Below are 25090 nucleotides of genomic sequence, written 5' to 3'. Positions count from 1 at the left end.
TAGTAATTTATTTTAGGATTTCATTCAATATTAAAAAATCTATGAGATCTCTAAGGATCACTATGAGGTGACGCGAAATATTATAACATCTTGTGATATCTTGTGTCGTAGAAAAACAAAGTATCACTTAAGCGATACTAGTCGTATATGATCCGTCTTACAGAGCTATGGTGAATATGTGCCACAACCGAAAACATAAATATCAACTTGATCTCAGATTTAAATAGACAACATTCGATTTCTATAGATATAATCAACCGGAAAAATATAGATTGCCGCTAAAATTCGATTATCGTGAAAGTTTTCTTGCAATAAATTTGCATTTCTTTTGAATATTATTAATTATTTCAATTCAAAAAATTTTACCCGAATTTTTTATTTTTAACTTTTAAAGTTTGTAACAACGCTTACATCAATTAAATTAATTTAGTTTAATGTTAACCTGAAAAATGGAAAATAATACTATTTACTACGCTTCACTTATTAACTTAAGTAAGAGTCATATTTTGTTACTGCTTCAATATTCAAACCATATTGATTTACTTTAAATATTAAATTTTTTTTAACAATTGAATTCCTTCCAAAAATATTAATTAAATAGAAGCGAAATTTTTGCAGTCGTGCAATATATGCATATAGGGTGTCTAAGTTTCATGTATCCAATCCAATTTTATACAGAGTGTCCCAGACTATTTAACAATATAATAATAAGATTTTTGCTTGGTACTTTTTGTTCGTCAAGTTTTTGCCCAGTATTTGGCTTGAAAAGGGAAACTCTTCACCTTAAAACATGCTGATAGGTTAGTACAAAATACATAATTAATAGTAATACTGGTATAATTACAAAAATGTTGCAAATCTACTGAATTATTTCACAAAGTGAAGAAGTTTTTAATTTTGCTGATATCTCGACTTTAAAATGATTTTACAGAAATCGGTCTATTTATTTTGAAATTTATTTAATTTTATATAAAAAAACTGGACACTTTTAAGAAAAACCATTTTGACTTTGAAGGAATCGTCGAATTTGATAACTATTATGTTCACGCTTCTTTCAATTTGTTTTTTTAGTTCGTAGATTTTTAGTAAAAGTATATTAACTTGTTCAAAGAAAAATGGGCTACTTTACAAACCATTGATTTGATCTAAATTTATTAAATTAAATTTTATGTTTTCTATATTTGATTATGACTAGTTTTTGAACTATCAACAAAATCGATATCAACAAAAAACAACTCATAGGATCTTACATTATCATGTAAGATGAAAATTCAACGCAATTCATTAATTTAGAAGCTTTCTTTGGATGTCAGTCTCTTTATGATGAAACAAATTAAATCAAAATGAGTCAATTTAAAATAGAAATATCATATTGTATGTGTAATTTAACGTCTACAAAATCAAAACTGCAGGATTTGTAATTTTCATAAAAAAACTGAATTATTTTGGAATTTCGTGAACTGGAAGGGATTACGTAACCAATACTTCATTAATTAATTAAATTACTTTATCTCACACGTCCAGAAACACACGTCCATTTCATAATGTATTAGAATAGGTTCACCTGTATTTTATTCATTAAAATATTTTTAATAGCAGCAAGTAAATAAATAAAAAAAAAAAAAAAAACAATAAATAAAATTCTCTTTAATGTTATGTTGAAATTCAAAAACAAAAAATTTATCACTTGCTTATTGAGTTTTACAACATAATTTGATTTTAAAAAACATTTCACTTTATACACATTTCATTAGACAGTTTTTCAATAAAATTATTGGAATACGCAGTTCTTTAAGCCCTTATGCAATCACAATATTGTAAAAGCAAAAATACTTTATTGTTAATGCAATGACAACTCACTCGTTAGCTTGTCTTCATATTTAACAATGTACTGTACTTAAATTCTCCTTCCTTGTTTAATATTTACTTAACTAAAATATTTTAAATTGTTTTAAATTCATCGCTACATTTTATTATAAAATTTATTTTTGCTTAATGAATTTTAATTTTTATTTATCGATTTTGATGGATTACTTACTATATTGCTTTTGTAAATTGAAACACTTGCATATAAGGCATTTTAATTAAATAATCGGAATTGAATATTGTATACAAAACTTTACATAAATTTAGAAAATAATTTTAATGTACACATAGGTTTTAACAATAATCAAAATAATGCGTACAAGTAACTTATGTTTATAAAAGGTATGTAAGTATAAAAATATTATTAAGTAAAAGGTATGCAAAGCACAATAAAATTACATAATTATATTTAGGTATACATAAGAAAACGTGATTAGAGAGGGTTATTATTTTATTTTTAGTTCATAAATAATTTGAATAAATTCTTGTTTTAAAATTTATTAACGATAATACTTTCTAGTTCTAAAGAGTTCAAATAATATTTTAAAACACAAACATATTTAATTTTATTTTTGATTTCATAGACATGCTTACATTCATATTTGACACTAATGTTTTGAAATAATTTTGCATTCATGTATATAAAGCATCGAAAAAATAATATATAGAGTTTTCAAAAATCTGTCAGTATTATCGGTTTTCTTAAAGTATATCAACATTTTTAAGCAACTCTGTTTCAATTTGTACCTACATATATGAGTTTATTCTTAAAATTTTGCAAAATTTTTCGTCTTTTTAAATTTTGCCGCTCGGATATGAACGCATACGTGCTTAAGTAGACTATTCAATATAGCTTCAAAAATCAATTGATTTGTATTTTAAGAAGTATAAATTTACGAAATTAAAAAAAGTACATGGTAGTGAAAACATATAATATGTATGTATATATGTAAATGTATATTAAGATACAAATGCAGATAATAAAATGTAGTCCAATATATTATAGGACAATTTCCAGACAAAAAATAAATTCGGTTCACAAGAAAATTGTATGGCTTCTTCCAAAAATTTGAGAATTTAGCCAAGACTTTATTACTAAATAATGTACAATAATGTATATCTACATAATATAAATCTACTGCAATCAAAGCATTGCGTTGTTATTTTATAATATAAGTAGTGTTATATAATGAAGAGAATGTTGAAATTACAGTAGATTCTGTTATACTGAAGTTAATTTTTTACCGACCACCTAGGCTGCAATAAGACAGGTTATGTGATGATACCAATTTAGTAAATCAGTGATAGGGAGTTGAATCTTTTCACTTCCAGATTTTGCATTTTTGATAATTTTTAGAAAAATATTCAACAGATTAAATTGAAATCTTATATGGGATTTTGGGCCAAGAATTAAGAACCAAAATACATAATTCTAGATATGTTAACAAAAACTTACTAATCTCGTTATAATTTGAAAGAAATGTTTAAACATTTTCTCCAAACTAGGCAATACATCTTGCGGTCAGTTATGTGTTGATCACATCAGAATTTTCGTTATATATTTTGATGTAAAAAAGACTAATCTGTCGAAAGAACGACTTTTAAATTTAAAAGTAAATTTTATTATCACTGACTTTGATTGTAAACGAATAAAGTAGAATCAAATGCTGAAATTTAAAATTTTTTTAATATACACACATGAGAGCCTACAGTTGCTTCTTCACGGAAAAAATGTATAAGAAAACGGAACCTATATTAGGTTTTGTTTTATAATTAGGAAATTTTTCGATCAATCACCTGCATTTATACTTCCGACACCTGGTTTTTATGTAATTATATAATTTTATGTGAAATTTATTAATTAAAAAACAATAATGTCTCTTGTATCATTGTGTCTTTTTTTAAATCAAGCGCAGTTAAACATGTGCAACAGTAATTAAATAAATTTGAATAATTAAAATTATTGGGCATTAAGAAAATATTTTTAAATTTATTTGTTTGAAATGTTTCGAAAACGCAATATTTTAGCGTTGATTGGAAGATTGTCATTAGTGAAATTTTCTAATGTATTGTTTAAATTTATGAGAATGCAATTGAAATTGTAATTTAATTACTTATTAATTCAATTTGTACTAAAAGTACATACATAATTAATTTATAATATATTATTATATAATATATTTATAAATGTATAACAATTGGCTTTTTATAATAAAGTAGACCAGGCCAATTAAAAATGGAATTGATTATTAAATTTGAATTAAATTAAATCCGATAATCTGAATTATGTCAAACATACTACAATTGATTTTTGATAAATTTCTAAAAATGTTAGTGTTTATTAGTTTTTTTGTTCGCATTTTACAAAATTTCTACACTTTTAAATTAAACTAAAATGTCAAAGCATCGAATTGAACCCCGCAATTATGAGTATTTTTTATAGGTAAAATTTCTTGAACAAGCAAGTTTGATTTCATTGTAATCATCTCAATAGCGACTTTTCTCTATCCCGACTTATTGTCTCAAAGATTGAAAAAGTCAACTTTCGGTCTTTAATTTCTCTAAGATTAGTATGAGATTACCCGTAAATTTATGCAAACTTTTATTGTAATAACAGAATTACATATTTCAAGTGAATTTATTCATTACCTACAATTAAAATTAATTTATACAAATAACAGCTCTTAAATTACTAAAGAGAAATATGCTGTTTTACAAACAATGCTATTTAAAAGCTATTTAAAATTTTCGATCGCTTTACGTATAAGGTTTTCTATTGTGTATTTTCGATATGATCAATTTGTAAGAAGAATGCAATTTCTCTTATTATACCAAAAGCTATACACTCGGTAATTGGTTTTTGCAAGAATACTATCTCACTAAGGTTTTTTAAGTTTTAAAGAACAAAATTTAATTTAAATCATTAATTAAAGATGATATATTAAAATAATTAATTAAAATTTTTATACGTTTACGTTTCTAATACTTTTTGAACTTAATATACAAAAAATCTTGATATTAAACTTGACCCGAATTTTTAATTTTAAAATATTAAGGTTATTTTCATAAATTTATAATTTTCGATTTAATAAAATAAAACCTTTAATTCCCTTATATATTAATAAAAATCAAAAATTTTTAATTAAATCTTTTGAATGCCATCATAATTCAAAAATGGATTTATATTAATTTAAGTCCAAAAATATTATTTACAATAAAATATTGACTGAGCAGTTTGAGTTGAATATTAATTTGGTCTAGATTTTTTGATTAACAAAACAATAGAATATAAATCATATAAAAAGTTGGGTCAAACCAATGGTTTGTATTGTAGCACTTTTCCCTTCAACAAGTGAAAATACTGCTTTTAAAAACAGTCTATGTATACCTATCACACTATTAAAATTATTTACATTCATATACAAAACTATTTCTAGAATTGCATATATTTAGGATGAACGATTTATGCAGTCTTTGAAAAAAAGCAAAAATAATATAAAGTGGGGTTAACATAATGCTCGATTTTAAGGGTTAATTGTGTGAGTTAAGAAAAATAATTATATTTTTTAATGTCATGGAATTTACCGTTAACTTTTTGCGTTTATAGAAATTCGAAAAAACTTGCGGTTTCAGAAATATAAGGTGTCAAAAATGCAAATTTTATAAATTTCAAGAGGCCATAACTTGAGAGGGGGTGGAGATGGAAAAAAATTTTCTTCTAACGAAATGAACTACTTGTTAATGTCTAAAAGCCCCTAAAATTTCAAGCTCCTAGAGGCTGGGGTCTAGAAGAAAAACGACATCAAAAATTTGGAAAAAAAGGACTTTAGATAACGGTAAATTTGAGCGGCCATTTTGTTTTTCTAAAGTTTAACTATAGTATACCACGGTAGGGGAAGCACGCCGCTGCCTTTCTGCGTTTGCAAAATTTCAAAAATGCTTATGGTTTCATTGCAACAAATAGTTAAAGTAGGTAATTTTTAGTGCTTTGGGGGGGTATAACTTCTAGAGGGGGGGAGATAGGTAAAAATTTTGTTCTACGAAAATAAGTTTCTAGTAAAGATCTATGTACGTATTAAATTTCAGCTCTCTATCTTTAAGAATGTAGAAGTTTTGTAAACAGACACACGGACAGACGGACGGACGGACGGACGGACAGAGTGAAACTAATAAGCACTTTTTTTCAAAAATTTTTTGGAAAAGTGCTAAAAACGAGTATTACCCATACTCAGCTCTGACGAAATAATAATAAATCAGTAAATAGTCAAATATTTGGTAATCACATATTGAAAGTTTTAAATATACCTTTAACTAATGGAGAATGACCAGTTAGATTTCTTGATTTACTTTCACAGTTTTTATTATGGATAGTATTCCTGAAGCAGCACTGTTAATGAAAGAATGATTGAAGAAAAAAATGTGAAATACTCCTAAAGAATGTACTCTATTATTTCTTATTCATATGAGTTAATTTTATCGTCTTGCTTCGGGAATTCCTAACGACATTTTTTGGAATTAAATTTCGCTTTTTTCGCCCTCTTTCTTAAGCCGTTGTGTCTCAAAATAAATTTTTCTTTAAAGGGCTAAGATTTTAAATTTTAATGTTATTTTTGAGTTTTAAAGCAAATATTTTACGAAAAACACTCAAAAGGTTATTATTTATTAACATGCGGTTCTAAGTTTTTTCGAATTTCTTAAAAGTTTAAAGGTTCTATTTAAATTTTTTACAAATTATTAAAGCACTAAATTTCAGACACATGATTAACTTTAGAAAGAAGGAAAATGTTATATATGTTTTAAATCCATACTCTCGAGGCTTCGACACTCTGTACAAAAAATTTTTTAACCTGAATTGTTGTCACTCTAATGTCGAATATCAATTAAAAACAAAATGATAATTAAATTCAATAATAAATCAATTACTTGAAAATGAAATGTCGATGATCCTTAGAAAATTCTTTTATGGGTAGCCAATCACCTTTAATTGGTTAAAATTTTTGGTACGTTTTTAGTTTTCAATATTAAAATTATATTCATCTTTAATTTTAATTCAATGGACATACTTTAAGTATTCAATTGTCGTTTGTTAAAACTTAAAATAAATTGGTATTTCAAGGGAAATATGATTAATTTTTGTAATTTGTTTTTGATACTATGAACAAAAAATAATCACGAAAAGAAGTTTTCCTTTTACTGTTTGCACATAATTTTTTTTTTTAGAAAAGATCGGAAATTGATTAAAATCAATATTTCGACAAAAAAAAGGGGCTACCTTCAAACATATTAGTAACCAATAATTCGATTTCAAAGTCATCAAGTTTTTTTTTTGTAAATTACTTTGCTAGTGCGCGTCTCAATTTCAATGTCTTAAGAAATAATCTTTATATTCTTTACTTCCACAAAATTATAAAAAAAATTAATAGTCTATGTAATCACTTCTGTTTTCCATACATACAAAACATTCTCAATCATATTTACTTACGAGTTACGCACATTTGTTTACAAAAGACTTAACTGAGTTCTATGCTTTTTAAAAGTACACTGACTAGCAATTGTAATTAAATGTCCAACTGTATTTAAATTTTCTAGCAATATTAATTTTTGTATTTTTGAGAACCGTCTTTTTTATTCGGCGTTAACGGATTGTTGTTACAGTTATACCTAAAATTACTAGAGTAATTATAAAAATAAAATTGAAAGAAGAAGCTTAATTTTGTTCTCTATTAAATCATATGGCTCGGAATTATTGAATTGTTGAAACAACAACGCTCCAAACATTGAACGAAAGCGAAAATCAGATAAGTTCTATATCCAAGCTATTTCCAACAGTTAGAACTCTGGATCTTCATTTTTTTGATTGGAAAAATTATAACAGTTTTAGTTATTTCATTTGGTTTGGTAGGCAGCTAATGATATTATAAGATCTGACAGTGACATAATCGATCGTTACTTCTCAAAAGAAGACATTAGCGATAAATATATTGAAAAATGCATTAGGTGGACATTTAAATTCAGATTTTGAATATGTCAATTGGTCGCTGCAGTACTCAAATGCTAAAATTTTATAAGTAGATCAAAACTTTCATTCCTAATGGTCTATCCAAATTTAATCGGTCTATGTTTAATATAATATATACAAATAAAGAGCATTATAACTGATATTGTGTTGACGAATAAAATTAATACTTTAAATAAAAGTAAAAATTTTCAAATATAAAATTTTTGAATCCTAAAATGTTCAACTCTGTTAGCCAAAATCCATCACATAAAGAAGAATTAATTTTCTTTTTACTGGAACGATTTGTTTTTGTATTTCCGTTGATTTTGTTTTTTATCAATTAAACAATTAAATTTCATCACTTATTTTTTAATATAATTAACAGCGATGACATGCTGTGTTGAACATTATGATTAAATATTTAGCATAACTCACAAATAAATCTTTTCTTCAATAATATTCAAATAAATTTTCTATATATAATAGTATAAAATGCATATAAAATAAGCAGCGTGTTAATTATTAGATTGTGTAATAATTGCGTAAATGCAAAAACGAAAAAAAGCATATAATAACGATTTACGGGGGTCGATCATTGGAAAATCTCTGCTTAGCTAACAACAAAATGTTACAAAAATCTCTTTTATGGTTTATTTAATTGAAATTCTCTTGTTTTTTAACTTATAAACAAATTTGTATAACAAAATATTTTTTATTTATTTTTGAATGATTTTACTAAATTGAGCATAAAAGTGGGTAAATTAATTACAAAAGGTTTAACAATAGTAGAAAAGAAACAATTAATTATTATTTAAAAAATATGTTTTTGTTTTGTTTTTTAAAAATTAAATAATTAAATTATATAATAATGGTCATTTAACGTCATAGACGGTATGGTGGGATGATTTTAAATAAAGGATAAAGTATGATGAAGATTGCATCTCAGCTATTGCAGAGAATGTTGTTAAATAAATTGTGAAAGTGTTTTTCATTTTCAAATCTAAAATTTTAATATTGCAAATTTGAATTATTTCCGTATCTATATTATGCTTGTGTAATATTCAAAGAAGCAATCATATGTTAATGACTGCCCATTTGGGGTATTAAAAACGCAAACTATATATATATTGCGTAAATATCTATGTTATTATGTAACAAGTTAATTGTTGTTAAGAAATGAATTTTTATATTCCCTTTAAATAGTATTTTTTTCTTAATTTTAATTAAAAATCGTGTTCCTTTTTTGCAGTTAATTTCATAATGGAATTTATATTTAATTACTGCCGCCTAAAATTATATAATTGTTAATGTTACAAGTTACGTAATTGATTACTTTACTAAAATTAAACAATAATCAAAAAATTACATAAAATCGTTAACTGATAATAAGTACAATTTTTAACATTAATACATGCATATTTCTAAAATGGAGATTTGACGTCAACTGCGAGTACTTGATCGACTCGACAATACAATTTTAATTATTGAATAAATCTAATATAAATCTGTAAATAGGTAATATGTGAATCATAATCATAATTTATAGAATTAAGACTGCTTTAAGATTGAACTGGATAATTATACTATTACATTGAAAATAAGAATTTTGGTTGAAAGCAATCAATATTCCATAAGTCATCACAAAATCGTTTATTTCTGTGTTTACTTACAGGAATCAGAAATTTAACAACTATACAAAGCAATTGTATTTGTTATATGGTCCCATTTCTATAATATCTGCAAAAGCATAAATCTGACAAGCGGTATTTGTGCAGTTTTACATTTTGACCGACTGTTCCCACTGTACGAGTAAAAGAATTGCATAATTTATAATTACAATAATTATTTTTTTATTAATTCATATTTGAATATGTTTATATGAAGTTTCTATATGCATTTGGTTCAAGAATAGATGATCAAGAACAAAACACATTAATTTTATTTAGATGTAATGAATTGCGAATGTGTGAATAATTCAAAAATTTTTTTTTTTTTAAATTTTTAAACTTTATTGTTAAAATTGTTAACAATGGGAATGAGTTTACAATTGCGTGCAGAGAATGTCAATGTATTTTTACTGGTACCATTGCAACCCATGTAGATTATATTTTAAAAAATATTATAAATTATTCTTTTCGTTTGTGATTCTATGAAATGAAAGTTTTTTTCTATGAAATGAAGCAAATGAATTCTGCCTTATGATTTTCAAAATAGAATTGCTTAATGAAATCACTCAATTGGCTATCATTTAAATTTATGACACCAATTTGAAACTTTACCAAAGAAAATATCCTTAATTTGACACAAAAATCTCTATAATAAATTATTCTTCTAGTAAAATTTTTATAAGACATTGTTCCTAAAAGAAGGTATGTATAGTATGACTAAATTTGCTTTCAACTGAGTAAGAACTGTTTTAACTAACAACAGCTGTAGAATTAATAAGATTTCATTTTAATAATGCAAAGTAAAATTTAATTCCCAAATGCAACTTGGTAAAAGAAATCCTAAAAAAAACTTTAGATTGTTACTTTGTATCGTCATTGTTATTAGAAAATTATTCCCATAGGATTTGGGTTAACATGAAATTTGAATGTCAGAAATTATCACATGCAAGAAAATTTATTACAATAATATAATATGTGTGTTTATGCATAATTATGCTTACATTTTAATGTTATATGTAAAAACTAAATTTTATTATAAAAAGCAATTGTCAACATTCATTCAAGCACGCAAGCGTTTACATTAAATTAAAAGCATCCATCCATTGTTCCACTTAATATTGGTGCCATTATTTAGTCTTCCATTTTGATTCACATTCAATCACTCATTTAATCACAATTTTAATGGTGTTGCAAACTTAGTTTTGGTTTCATGTTGTCAAATTTTTTAAAATTGAAAATAAATTATTTTTTAATTTATAAATTTTAAATTGATTGCTTCAAGTTAATCTCCAGATCCTAGCTTTGATTTATTTTATAATATTTATGTTACATGGTATTCAAATTTTGTGAAATTAATAATTATAAAAGTGATTTTTATAAAAGTTTCAAAATATGCTTTCGTATTTCAAGTATAATTCAAATTTGATTTTAAAAGATATCCAATTGCGAGAGAGGTTATTAAAATCGACTTCATTTCAATTAAAATCGACTCATTGATGGGAAATTATTTTACTCACAATTCGAACATATTTTGTTATTAATTGTCACTTAAAATCAGCCGTATAACACAGATGCAGAGGCAAAATAAGAAAATTTTCATATAATTTTTTTACCGTGCAATCAAAAATTTTAGAGAATAGTGCAGTCATTCTCTATACGTTACTTAAGAATCTAGCCACATTCATGCTTACAGGAAAAAATCTGAAGAAGGAATGCGTTACAAAAATAGGTGGGAAAAATATTGTTAGGACTTAAAATACGCAATACTTTTAAAATTCTCAAAAAAAAACTTTATTCCACGATTCTCCAAATAAAAGAGATTTGACGCAAAATTTCAAAGAAATTGTTTTTAATTGGTTAAAAAAAAAATTTGTCTTAAATAATGCTGAAGAATTTCAGATCGATTTCTGACAAATGTACAGTCCCTGAGACTTTATGTGAAAAAAAAATACCAATTTATTGCATTCGCAAAAGAGAATTTCATTAAAATATCTTCAAAATCGTTTCGTAATTGTGATAGAGGGCAGATTTACCGACCATTGGACAGGCAAACAGACGCCACACTAATGCTAACTGTTTGTGCAACGGTCCTACGAAATAATGAATAATAGTTCCAGTTTTTATGGAATCACTCATATTTTCATAAATTAGAATTAAAATCTGAAAACAAGTTCTATTGCAAAATTATGAAGGAAAACACTTCTTACACCATAATTATACGTATAAACCAGTATCAAATTCAATAAAAAAAATAATAAATTTTATTTGATTTTCCCGACTAAAATACGATTTTTCCGGTATATTGTTTAAATATACTCGTAATACTATAAGTGTGATTTCAAAAGAAACATTGTTTTGTCTACACGAAAATAATTTTGTCACGGTTTATAAATGTAAAACAAAAAATCAAAAAACAAATTTACCTTTTAATCTACAAATATCTTAAGAATATTTTTTCTTTCATAAAGTCTTGTACGATTTAGGCGCACTTTTATGATCTTTCATCACAATAAAGTAAGTAATTATATTATTTGAAATCTTAGCTATCATAAGAGTACCTACCATTTAAAAATTTGGTTTTCAGTTCCTCTAATTATAATAATCTACAAGAAGAATAAAAAAAATTTTTTTTTTCTGAAAACCTTGTCAGGTGTGCAATTGTTGAAAAACTGTTTGAAGAAACAAAAGTAATAGCAAAAATTAAAGAGTACAAATTACATAGAGATAAAATGTATAAAAAGAGTTTGTGATATAAAAAAATCAACCGGAAGTAGTAATTTATCAAAAAAATTATTGAAATTTTATAACAAATTAGAACTTCACTGTGTGTATGAAATTTTTAAAGTTTAAAGTTATAATCGCGCAGCATTTAATAACGGTTTGACTTGTGGCATTTAAAATATAGATTACACGGTGTTTAATTAAATAATTATAAATACCTTTTTTTTTGCAAAAAAAATTGCATGTTTAAAAATAAATATCAAATATTTATTGTTCCGCAAAATCTACGGGAATCTTATACAAAATTGAAAGTGACTTTAATAACAATTTAATTGTGTTTAAAACAAGATGGAAGCTCAGAAGCAGTTTTCACTATATTTTGATCTTTGTGCTTTCTGCTAGTTTAGAATACTATGATTTAGTGATTCGGTGATAACAATTAAAAGCACCATATTTTCGGTCTCAATATTTTATATTAAACAATTTGTCGCCTGAATGTAATCTGGATTCATACGCCCCTTTCGTTATTTTTGATTTAAGAACGCTTATAGGTTTTCGAGGATCATTCTTAAAAAATATGCAATGCATATTTGACTATCTCGTTTAGTTTTATATAGATAAGTAGAGGTTATTTTGATTCACCTTTATTTTTAACTCAATTTGGAACGTATTTTGACCCATATACAAAATCAAAGCATTAATGGAACGAGTTTTCAATCAACAATTATTGTTATAAATTTCAATAACTAAGAGCAACAATAATTTCGTTTAGCCTGCAAATTTGTCATATTATGTCAATTAAAATTAACGATGAATTTTTGATGAAAATGAAATGAAATCAGATGAAAATGAGATTATTTAACTACAAAACGATCCTCAATCTTTTGTTTCACTTTATTAAGTGACCTATAATAACGATAATCTGAATTTGCTTTAGAATACAATTGTGAATTAAAATTAAGTAGATCGGTTTTTCAATTTTTTATAATAATTATTAACTTAATCAATACTTTAGATTCTGTTGTCCACTTTTCGGCTAATGTTTAAATTATTAAAACAGTTTTCGAAAATTAATTCTCTATTTGAAAAATCGGATTGCTGCTGTAGTATTGATATAGCCGAAATTCTGTTAAGAATTGAAAATCTACATAAAAGCAGAACATTAACATTTAAACAGAATCTGTAACGAAAAACAAATTTCCTAACAATATTAACAGACAAAAACATTTTATAGAGCTAATGAACTGAAACCGTAATACAACTATAAATGTCAGATCTTGTCCAAAGTTATTACAATTTTTTCATTACAAATTCTCAAAAGGTTTTTTTCTCTTAATAATGTAGTTTATTGTTTCTTTATATAAAAACAATAAGTGCTTAAATGGAAATCAAGATTTTATTGATTTCCTGTTCATATTTTTAAAAGTAGAACAATATTATGCAATATGATTTCCAAAATTATTATCAAATGTATATAGAAAACATTTGTGAGAACTTACCGTATATAAATTATTATTTAATTGAATAATAAATGAAGCAGAAATTTTAATGTTTTGTAAGAGAAATTATAATTTAAAAGAAGAAAGTTCCTCAAGAGAATAACTTATTTTTGCCTTAATGGTGAAAAATTTAATTGTGGCCCATTTAAATTTTCAGAACTTTTATTCACTGTTCTGTTACATTTAATGATCTTTACAAATTTGAATAAAATTTCGATTTCAAAATTAGTTAAAATTTTAATTTTAAATTTATTTTCATATTTTATTCAATAGTTTTGATTATTACATATACAATTTCTTCATACAACTGCCTCGACCAACTGGACTCGAACCAGTGACCTACCGCTTTTTAGGCGAACGCTCCAACCAATTGAACTACAGAGGTATGAAGAATTTGCCGACGAAATTATCGCTGGACGAATTACAAGTTTGCTAAGCTTGGTGGTTAACACTAAGAGATTGAAATCGTCATAATTCAACGCTTTTATTTCAAAATATTTCTACTACATTTTTAATAATAAAAATATATTCGCCTTAATAATCTCATTATTACAGAAATTATAAAAAAAAAATATTTTAATTTTTGTTTTTTTTTATTCGAAATTTGCATACAATAAAAACTTCTTAAACCTGACTGTATTTAACCTATATTTCTTCCCTTGGTTAAGTTAACGTACATTCTATTAATCAGTCTATGTTATTATTATGCAGAAAATGTAGCAATATCACTGACTGGAATAATATTTTATGAAGACATAGAAAAAACTAAAATTGCTCTAAATAAAAATTTTATTATTCTTAGGTTTTTCTATATTCAAAAACGCTTCTTAAATTTACGTTGACAAGGTGATGAGAAATACAAGTATACCAGGAGTCATGTAATAATTATTTTCCGATGTAATTTTTTTTTTGTGGTTTTATGGCTCCCAAATTATCAGATTTTTGAAATTTTTGAATTTTTAACTACTATGGTGTATGGTATATAAACGCATAGCAAGTTTATTTTTCTAATTCCACTCATTCGTTATTTTGATGCCATAATAACAAGAGGAATTAAAATGCTCACTAAATATTTTGTTTGAATTAAATTTATTAAGTTTTTTAAAATTGGGATGGCTAAGAGGCAGGACATTTCCTCATCGGATATCGGCCGGGGATGCCAAGACATCGGGGTGGTGGAGGATATTCATAACGTGCTGTGCGAGTGCTTTGCTTTGATGCGGAAAAGGGAACACTTTTTGGGAGGATATCGGATTGACGAGTTGGAGGAATTGTTGGCCCCGCCTGTGAGTGATCTGATGAACTTTTTCAAGGGACTTTAATGGATTTAGGGGAAGGGATGTGTGTTGGAAGAATGTCGATGGTCCTTCTACTGGCCTAGTGCTGGTGGCGGCGTTATTGCTGCCGCCTCTCCTCTGTAACTAACTAACTAAATTTCAATTAAATTTCTTTTATAAACAAATTTTTTTAGCTTTGCTTATCACAACTACATATAATACAATAACTGCACATCTAATTCTCAATATGCTTTTATATAATGTTATATTGATACAAGGTGATTCAGTAAAGCATTATTACCTTTTAAAAAATCAAGAATCGTTTAAAGAATCAAAAAAGAGTAAAACTTTTATGGTTTTCGAGATACACGTATTTAAAGAATATTAGATGAAATTTTTACTTGATCACGCGTTTTTTGCTTATAGTTGAAGTTGTAAAGCTGATATGAGCTTCAAACAAAAAAATTAAGGATTAATAGGGAACTAAGATCCTGTTTATAACGTTATCAAAAGAAAACCTTTGAAGTACCAACTAAATCTTGAAATCATGTTGCAGCATTGCTGTTGATTAAAATATTTTTAATCATTTGAATTTTCTTATGCAATTTCAAGCTTTGGAATCAAACTTGGAATATGCTTTCTACTTATCTTATATACTTTGTTTCTAATAAAATTTTATACACCTTATAAGAATATCTCAATTACCCAATTGAAAAAAAATCATTGCAATTCCAATTTTGTATAAATTATAATTATAGTGATTAATATTTCATGCTGGTTATGACTTTTCCCAATGACTATAAAATTATAAATGTTCAAATTTATGAATTTTTGGTATTTTCATTAGAAAACTCAAATAAGAAAAAAACATTACTTTGCTAACAACATGACAATACTGTTATTAAAAATATCCAATTCCTTTACAATTATTTAAGGTTTTCAGTATAACCTTGAGTTAATTTTTATGCCTTTTCTTTTCAAATGTGCAGAGTACCTATTTCAAACTGTTTTAAATTGTAAAATTTTTATTGAATTTTTGAATTATCATTATGCCTGATTGAGTTTGAAAAGAAAATAAGTACAATTTATTAATAATATTGCAATTTTTTTTATAAATATCGTAAAAGCGTTCAAAATCAACATGATATTTTTTTTTGTATAACTCCAGGGTGAACCAGTATTAAAGACTAATGGACTTTTGTAAAAAAAAACAATAGTGAATAAATGATAATGTGATTCGGTTCATTCAATTGGAATGAAAGTAAAATTTTAATTGAAAAAAAAAAATACTTAATTTGTTTGGTTTCGTTTTTTTTTTTGGAATATGGTTGTTATTCTTTTAGTTAGACAAAACAAACTTCAATCACAAAATTGTGGTGACATTCCATTAGCAGATACTTTCCGTCATTTTGATCTACTATTACAAAACGCTTTAAGAATAGAGAACAGGTTAGTAAATTTAGAGAAGTATTTGATTGAAGAACAAGCCTTTATTGTTAATAAATCCGGGTCGTACCATCTGGGTCAATAGTTTACAGTTTGTAGTAAGTAGTACATTTCCCTCCAGTAAGTGAAAACATTTTAAAAAAATCGAAACAACATATGAACAATTTTAACAATGTGAATTTGGCACTTTGAAGAGGTCCCTGAAAAATTCTTCAGTTATTTCTGATATAGTAATCGGAACCTAAATATTAATTTTTAAAAAAACTTTCAATTAGTTTCTGAAATATGAAAAGAAAAGTTAATTCGGCCCATAGTAAAAATCTAGAAATTGATATTTAATTTACTTGAAAAGCATTGTGAGACGAACCTTACGAGTTTGGTACCTTCACATAACTTGTCTTATTGTATGCAAAGCGGTCGGTAAAAAATTATTTTTTTTTAAATTACATATTCACATTAACATATTCTGAAATACTTTATGATAACTGCATATTTTAGGGGTTAGCACATTTCAGGGGTTAGAAAACAAATATTGTAAGAATCATTAACATTAGCTCATATAAAGGATTAACGTTAATTAAGATAAATAATTATATTTTGTCATATTATAATTTTTATTTCCGTTATTGCAGTTTTAAAAAATTGAGAAACTCAAAATTACACGACGGTAATTTATTAAAAAAATCAATAAATATTTGTTTCAATTTATTAGAAAAGAATTTTACCTCCCTCCCTTCTTAAATTATCATCTATCAAATTTAAGAATATTTTAATATTCCATCAGTTTACTAAGGAATGTTAGTTCCGCATCGAAAACTAAGATTGCGTTCCTTATTTAAATTAGAGCAGTTTGTTTTTAACAGTGCGCTAGAACAAAATTTATAAAAATTTATAAGCTTTTAATAGAAGAGTCTAGATTTCAAATTATTGATTAAAATTTTCTATAAATATTGGAGAATTTGTTGCAGTTTCGTAGTAATTGACCATTTATTTACGTAATTGTGTCATGACATTTATTATAAACAAATTTTCACGTTGTTGTTGCAAAATAAATTCAACCGTATAATAATTGGGTCTTTGCAAAATATTTAGTAATAATCTTAAACCCTCTAATTATTTTGTAATAAACACAATCAAATAAAAATCATTGTGAAACCTCAATTAATTAAAGATTTCGAATAGAAATTTAAAATTATAGCATTTTACATTTTTATTTTCCAAAAATAATTAAAATATTTCCAAAATCATCAGAAAATTTTAAATTATTTTTAACAAGATTCCAAGTTAATTTTATAAAATAAGTAATTATTTTATCAATTAGTATCATAAAATATTTGAAATACAAGAGTATCTGATTGCTAAATAATAAGTACAAATAAATAAACTCATTATATTATTTAATGATGGAAAATAATGAGATTTAAAATTTATAATTTGACACAAAAAAAAAATGAAGAAATCTTCAAGTAAGTAGGCAAATTTTGATTATAAAGTTCAATCAATTTTGTGTTTTGAGGGTCTTTATAATGAAGCATCATCATCTTTGGTCAATTAAATTTTTATTTTTAAATTGTTATTTTAAATAAAATATTTCAAAAGCAAGCAATAAATAGTGTTGACAATGCTAGAGAAAAAGAAAAATTTTAATATTTCATTTGAAATAAATTGTAAATTTAATTTTATCTTATTGCAAATTTAATTGTTGAATTATTTGGAATTTCATTTTCAGTAAAACAAAATTTTTTTTTTATCAAACTCAAATACGAGTACTCGTATTATTCAAAATGAATATTGTAATCTGAGACAAGTATAACAAAATAAAAGATAATGTGTGTAGAGTGAAGCAATCGCATAGAGTACCTATACTATTGCGAATTATTGTATACGTACATAATATTGTGAATGAAAAATAATTTTTAATGTTTCTAAATTCATGAAAAAGACCTTCACGACCTTTCATTTCAATCATTGTTTTTTTTTTTCTATCATTAAGAGTTTGATATAGTCGTCGCCTAAAGCAAGTTATGTAAATTTCTGCATAGTATTAAAAATAGAGTTAACAAGGCAGCAAAAACCCAAAAAAAAAAATAAAACAGTTGTTTCTCTTTGAAAAAATTTTTTTTCCATATTTTTTCATTCTTTAAATTGTTTTAAATGAAAAACAAAAAAAAAATGTAAAATTTAGATTTATTAATTTTAACTGTGAAAATGTTTTTTTTTTCTATTTATTTTTCTATAGTATAGAAATTAATTTTCTAAATACAATTGTTGAAATTTTCTTTTTTCTTACTTAATAAAACTAGGTGTACTTATTCACAGTGTTGGTAAACTCACAAAAGCTATTTTGGTAAAATTTTATTAAGATTGGGAATTTAATGAGATTAATGAAAATATTATATGAGAACTATATAGAAAAATACCTTATATGTACAGTTACTCAGGTCTTGTACAAATTTAACTTATGACTTGTTTTTATTGAAATTACAGCACTGAAATTTTGCATTAATTAATTCCGTACAAACGTTAGACATTTATAAATACTTATTATCGAATTCTGAAGCGATTTAGTCATGTCGATTCGTCCTAGTGATATCCTAAAAGTTTTTACCGAATTTTCACAAAGAGTTTATGATATTAAACTATTATACCCTATTTAATACAGATTTGATCAATAGGTGTAGTTTAACCAGCTATCGTATAACTTCGTACCGGTATCACAGAGTTGACATGTTCAACAAATTTATGAATTAAAAGTAAAATTCCCATGTTTTGCTAGCGAAATTTTCTGCATTATCGAGCTAATTCTACATTGGATAATGTGAATGAAGGTTTTAAAGAGAGTTCTTTTAAATTTTATTAATTTTTATAAGTTTTATTAATTTTTATATGTTGTACTTAAGATTATCATCTAACCGATGATAGCGCATTCTGTTGATCAATCATTATTTTTATTTTAATACATGCAGTGTAAATATAAGAATGCCGACTGACCGTGTGAATGTAAAAATCCCAACATTTTAATTAATCAATGCTGAATCCCAAAATATATTAACTATATGTACACATATATTCCATGCGGAATAGGTTATTTATTGGGTTTTTTTTTCTAAATTTATTAATTTGTTTAAGCTTTGTTCATCGTTCTATAATTCGGAATATCTAAAAATTTAATTCTCTCTTAAAAAAAGATAAACCAATTTAAATCGCGTATCAATTTGAACAAATTCCCATTTATCATTGTGGCACGTTTATTTTTCTAACTGTATATATGAATGTGTAATTGTATGCAACTATCATGAGCATAATATATGAGTGTTTGAAAATGGTAATCTTTGAGGTGTGACATATAAAAGTAATTTGCATGATTAAATTGTAAATAATTGAAAATATTTGATATTGTTCTATATCTATATTACAATTGACATAATTATGTACATTATTATGTATAACACTATTTATGCATACGTGTAATTGTTTACGAGGTGCTTATTAAAAGTATTATAGATAAAATTTGACGCCCGCCTTATACTTGAAATTTTTCTCTTGCAAATTTCCTACTTTTTTTTTTCTTTACCTTGAAAAATTATGCGAATTATTTAGTTTTTTTTTTTTGTGAATTCTACAACAATTAAAATTTTGGTAATTAATTTTTAAGTTTATTTTTAGATATAAGTTAAGCAATTGCTGTTATAATAAATTTTAGCTATAATTTGCTTTCGAATTAAATTATAAACTAATGAGTTGCATCTGATTGATGTTTGCGGTTTTAGGATAGCATAAACGCCACACAGTACACACAACACTGGGCTTATTAAAAAAATCTTGATTTATTCACTAGTTGGAAATATAGATTTCACGTTGTCATCCTGACTTAATTATCAACTAACTTTCTCGAGAAAGTATTTGTAACTATTTTATAAACAGGGTGATTCAGAAATGTATAAAACAACATATACCATCGGTTAGCATTAGAGAATCAAAACAGAGTAAAACTTTTGTTCCGGACTGTTTGTCAAATCTCAAAGGTTTCCGAAGTACAAGGAAAAGATACGGCCTTCAAATAATCAGTATCTGAAAAAGCTGGTTATCTGAAAAGGCTTGAAACCAACACATTACTTAATTTTGTACTTTATGTACTTTCAGAAGACCAAACATTCGAACTTTAGAAAAAATAAAATTTTACCCTTTTTTCATTTAAGTTTTCTACCTGATAATTTCATACGAAATTTTTGGAAACTTTGAAATTTTTTTAAAAAGCCTTACGTTAAAAATTTTGTTATGGTACAGGGGCATAACACAAAAACCATTTCTATGTCAAGATTTTAAAGGCCCTAATATATAGGAACCCCAAAAATTAACACTATTTTTAATTTTTATTAATTGTAAGTTCTATAATTATCAATTATTATTAATTTTGTATAAACCTTTACGAATCACTCTGTATACGAAAAATTTAAGAAAATAAATTATAAATGCATTTGATTAGGGCCAAAAGGTTTAAAATTAACAATAAAATATTACGGAAATGATTTTTTTTATTTTTATTCAGGCCATTCAACTTTTCATTTCATTCAGATAAAAATTTTTGTTTTCATTATTATTTGTGATTTTAATCGCAATTATAAACAAAAAACTAAAAAGAAAAAACAAATTTTCACAAGCAGATCAAGTGAAATTAATCATAATATGCTTAATATATCTATATGTATATATATGACGTAAATACACCGAATACATCACCTGCTTGTAAATTTGAACATGTATAGGCACTTCATCATGTATTCGTGCTGTATAAAAGTTTAAATGGATAAAATGAATGAATGATTTCAATAATCCTACACATTAAGTTCGCCGTTTTAATCTTCTGTATATTCCTAAATGTTTTAACTCTGAATGGTAATAATGATAACCTTAAAGTCAAACTATAAACAGCCATCATCATCATCATTTTTTGAACTTTATTGTATGATTTTCTTTTGTATCACTTTTTTTTATCAAATTAAATTTTTGAATATAAAATATTTGAGTAGAAAGTGAAAGTCATTAATGATGTTACTTTCGTCGAGTAGATTTTTTTGGAAATTTTTATTTCTCTGTTTTTTGATGAATTTTATTCACTAATTTGAATGAAAACATTTCGAGTGAAAAGGAAACAAAATATTCGGTGTTTATTTAAAAGACTTCCGATGATATTTTAATGAATATTATTTTTTTAGGAAATTTTTAGTGTGATTTTCACTTAAAATTTTAAAGAAAAATTTTTTTTTTTTAATTTAATATTGTGATTATATTAAAAGTATTCAAATTTATTATGTGACTGAAGTCATAACCATTACAAATTAATTATTAGAGTATTTGATAATAAAATTGGATGTCTTTCTCTCCTATTTTGATTGACTCTCATGTTTTCGAGTTCTGTAGGAAGAAAAACTTAAAAATCTTTCCTTGCAACAATATTGCCAGTAAAACAAATTAATATTATGTCTGAAATATAACAATTTGGAGCTTACAAATTACTTACTAATTATACTAAACCATTGGCAAACTAAAATTGAAGTTGCTTTAAAGTAACTTGAATTGAAGACTATACTTATGGCTGTTCGAAAAAAAACGGGAACTAAGACCACACAAAATATTTAAATATTTGGTTTGTAGAAACTTATATATACAAATTATATATTATATGTGAATATTAAATAATATTGTATACTCATATACCTATACTACATATTGCGATTTTACACCACTTAGTGCATTGCCTGGTACATCAAATTTTCTTGTATTTATCTTTGAAAACAATATAGTACAACTTCCTACTTTTGGTTACTGCAAATTTTTATTAGATATTTGAGAAAATCCGGAAAATTTTAATCCTGGGGTTTTAGTTTAAATAATTTTTATATTTCCAATTTATATACTTCTATATTATATTGTAGTGAAGTAACAATTTCCATAAGATCAAATTTACAGCAATTTTTACTTGTTTAAGATAAGAAAACCACCGTTATAAGATTATTGTCATATAAAAAATGATTTATGAAGTTAGTGAACAGAAGCAATTTCAATTTATGAATTCATTTTTATATCAAATTTCTAACAGATTTGAAACAAAATTTTTTTATTAAATATTCAGTTAATCAGTTTAGCTGCGCATATGCTTGGAAAGAATAGGAGCTGCGCATATGTTTAGAAAGCATATTTATTTTTTAAAATAGAAAACTGAGATTTTATATACAGAAATAGAATTTTTAACGAAATCTGATGTTTTTCTGGAAGAAAACTGTTATACACATACCTTTCCATAGCCTCTTAGTCGTAAAATTTTTATTCAAATTTCGTATATATAGCAACTAAAGGGAAGTATATATAGCAACTTTCATCTTTAATATCGCAAAGTAACATAAATGTAGATAAACATTTTTTGAACGCTTTCAAATTTTCAATATCAGCAAAATTTCATTAATTTGGGAATACTTCTTTTAATTAGAGATATTTGCATATATATATATATGCAATAAGGAAGTTTTTACTCTGTTCAAAATAAACAACATCCGCCTAGCCAGCCTAAAACTCAATTGTCAGAAAATAAATTTCTGTTCCTTAAGTAGTATAATAACAGCTGAAGGCGGGACTGAATTAGATATGGAAAATAGGCATAAGAAAACTAAAACAGCATTTGGTAGGGTGTAACCGATATGAAAGAATATAGCCAGAAATATCAAGAGTAACCAAACTAAGAATATTTTAGAAATGTTTAAAATTAGCTTACATCAAAATCAACTTACCAGAAACTGCAAGTTTTCATCAATAAATAATATGCCAAATGCCTAAGAATGATATACCGAATATTCTAGCCGAAAATCTAATGTAACGACAAGCAAATCAAAAGGAAATCCATTTTGGACACTTTACGAAAACCCGTAAATAACATAACCAAAATGAATTTAAAGTGAAATTCGCAAACCAGGTTTAAGCAGATTCGGACGTCTCGGAAACAATTGACTATATCTGTATCAAACAAATCGGGTTTGTCATATGGGCTTTAGTTAAGCAAATAGCCAAGAATAGAACAAGATGAAGAAGTCATATAGAAGCTCTATGCTTCCAAGTGCGACCAAATATTGTTACAAATCTAAAGATTTATGCATTTATTCTTTTATATTCAGATTATTGAATTAAATTTTCTATAAATGGTAAAAGTTTAAAAATCTTAAAACGAAAGCGAACACACACTTTATTAATCACCAAGTCTATCAAAAGGGCAAAATTTTTAAATTAATTTTTTTACATAATTTTATTTTATTATTGAATTTTCACTTTTTTTCCATTAAAAATGTTTTTATGACGATAATATTTTTTATTGATAGTATAACACATTTATTTATATGTAGGTATATGAGATGTAAAACCAAATATAGCTTAGTTTATAGTGGTTGATATTTTTGCAAAAATAATAAAAATTTCACTCCAATTTCTAAAGCCCACATAAAAAGTAATTATGTAAATTTGTTATATTCGTATATAGAAAAAACAAAAAATTTCTCTTTCATTTAAGGTTGCATTGAATATCAAATAAAATAATATCGTATAACAGAAAAACAAATATTGCAAATTTTGTATTAAAAATTATGGGAAGCCCTTATAACTATTTCTGTTTTTATACCCTGCACTTCGTGAAGGCTATATTCACTTTAGTATGGAGTTTGTAACCACTTGAAGGAATCGTCTCCGGTATGCACATACGAGTATATATATAATCTTGCTCAGCGTAAAATTCTGCGTCGATATAGACATATCCGTTCATCCGATCGCACGATAACTTAAAAACGAATAATGCTTAATGAAACCAAACTTTCACAAGTTTTTTCTTTTGTGCCAACGACGGCTGCTATTATAATAGCATCAATTCAGACAACGGTTTCGGGTAGCTACCATACAACTCAAAGAGATCAAATTTTGTATAAAGACGTGTCCAATTATACTTCACATATGTTCAGAAAATTTTAATGAAATGGCTGCACTGGTCTGAGTAACTGTCATACAATTTCGAAAGTTAATTTTAAATATTTGGAAAAATATTAAGGCTAGATTCATTATACTCGACAATCGTGTGTTCACTTAATATCCATGAAGTTTCTTATTAGTGTTTTGACAAGTTCAAGTAATTGCCATTTAACAATCAAACTTTTTTCTAAATATATCAAAAACAAATTTTTAAATTCAGATTGTCAAAGGGCAGGGTATTATACAATCGGTTTATAGCGTTTAGACTGAAACGTTTTTACTTGTTAATTTTCTAATTCACAAGATTCATCTATAAACAATTATATATGTATGTAAGTACATATAACAAATTATTTACATTATTTAGGAAAATAAAATTTTGCAAATTAATAGTATAGTTTCATACATTGTAATAGCTTTTATTATTGTACAGCTTCTACACGCTTGTCACAGTTGTATATTCAAAGTGAAATTAACCTATTAATATTGTGAATTTAAATTTATAATAACCAAATTAACAATACCCTTTTCTTTTTTAAGCACATCAATGTACATAAGTAAATGAATATATTTACTTGTCACCACAATTTTTTATTCAAAACCCTGAGAAAT

This window comes from Condylostylus longicornis, unplaced genomic scaffold (genome assembly GCF_029603195.1).
Source record: "Condylostylus longicornis isolate FDR11 unplaced genomic scaffold, ASM2960319v2 ptg000040l, whole genome shotgun sequence".
In the NCBI taxonomy this organism is placed as follows: Eukaryota; Metazoa; Arthropoda; class Insecta; order Diptera; family Dolichopodidae; genus Condylostylus; species Condylostylus longicornis.
Note: the sequence above shows the minus strand (reverse complement) of the source record.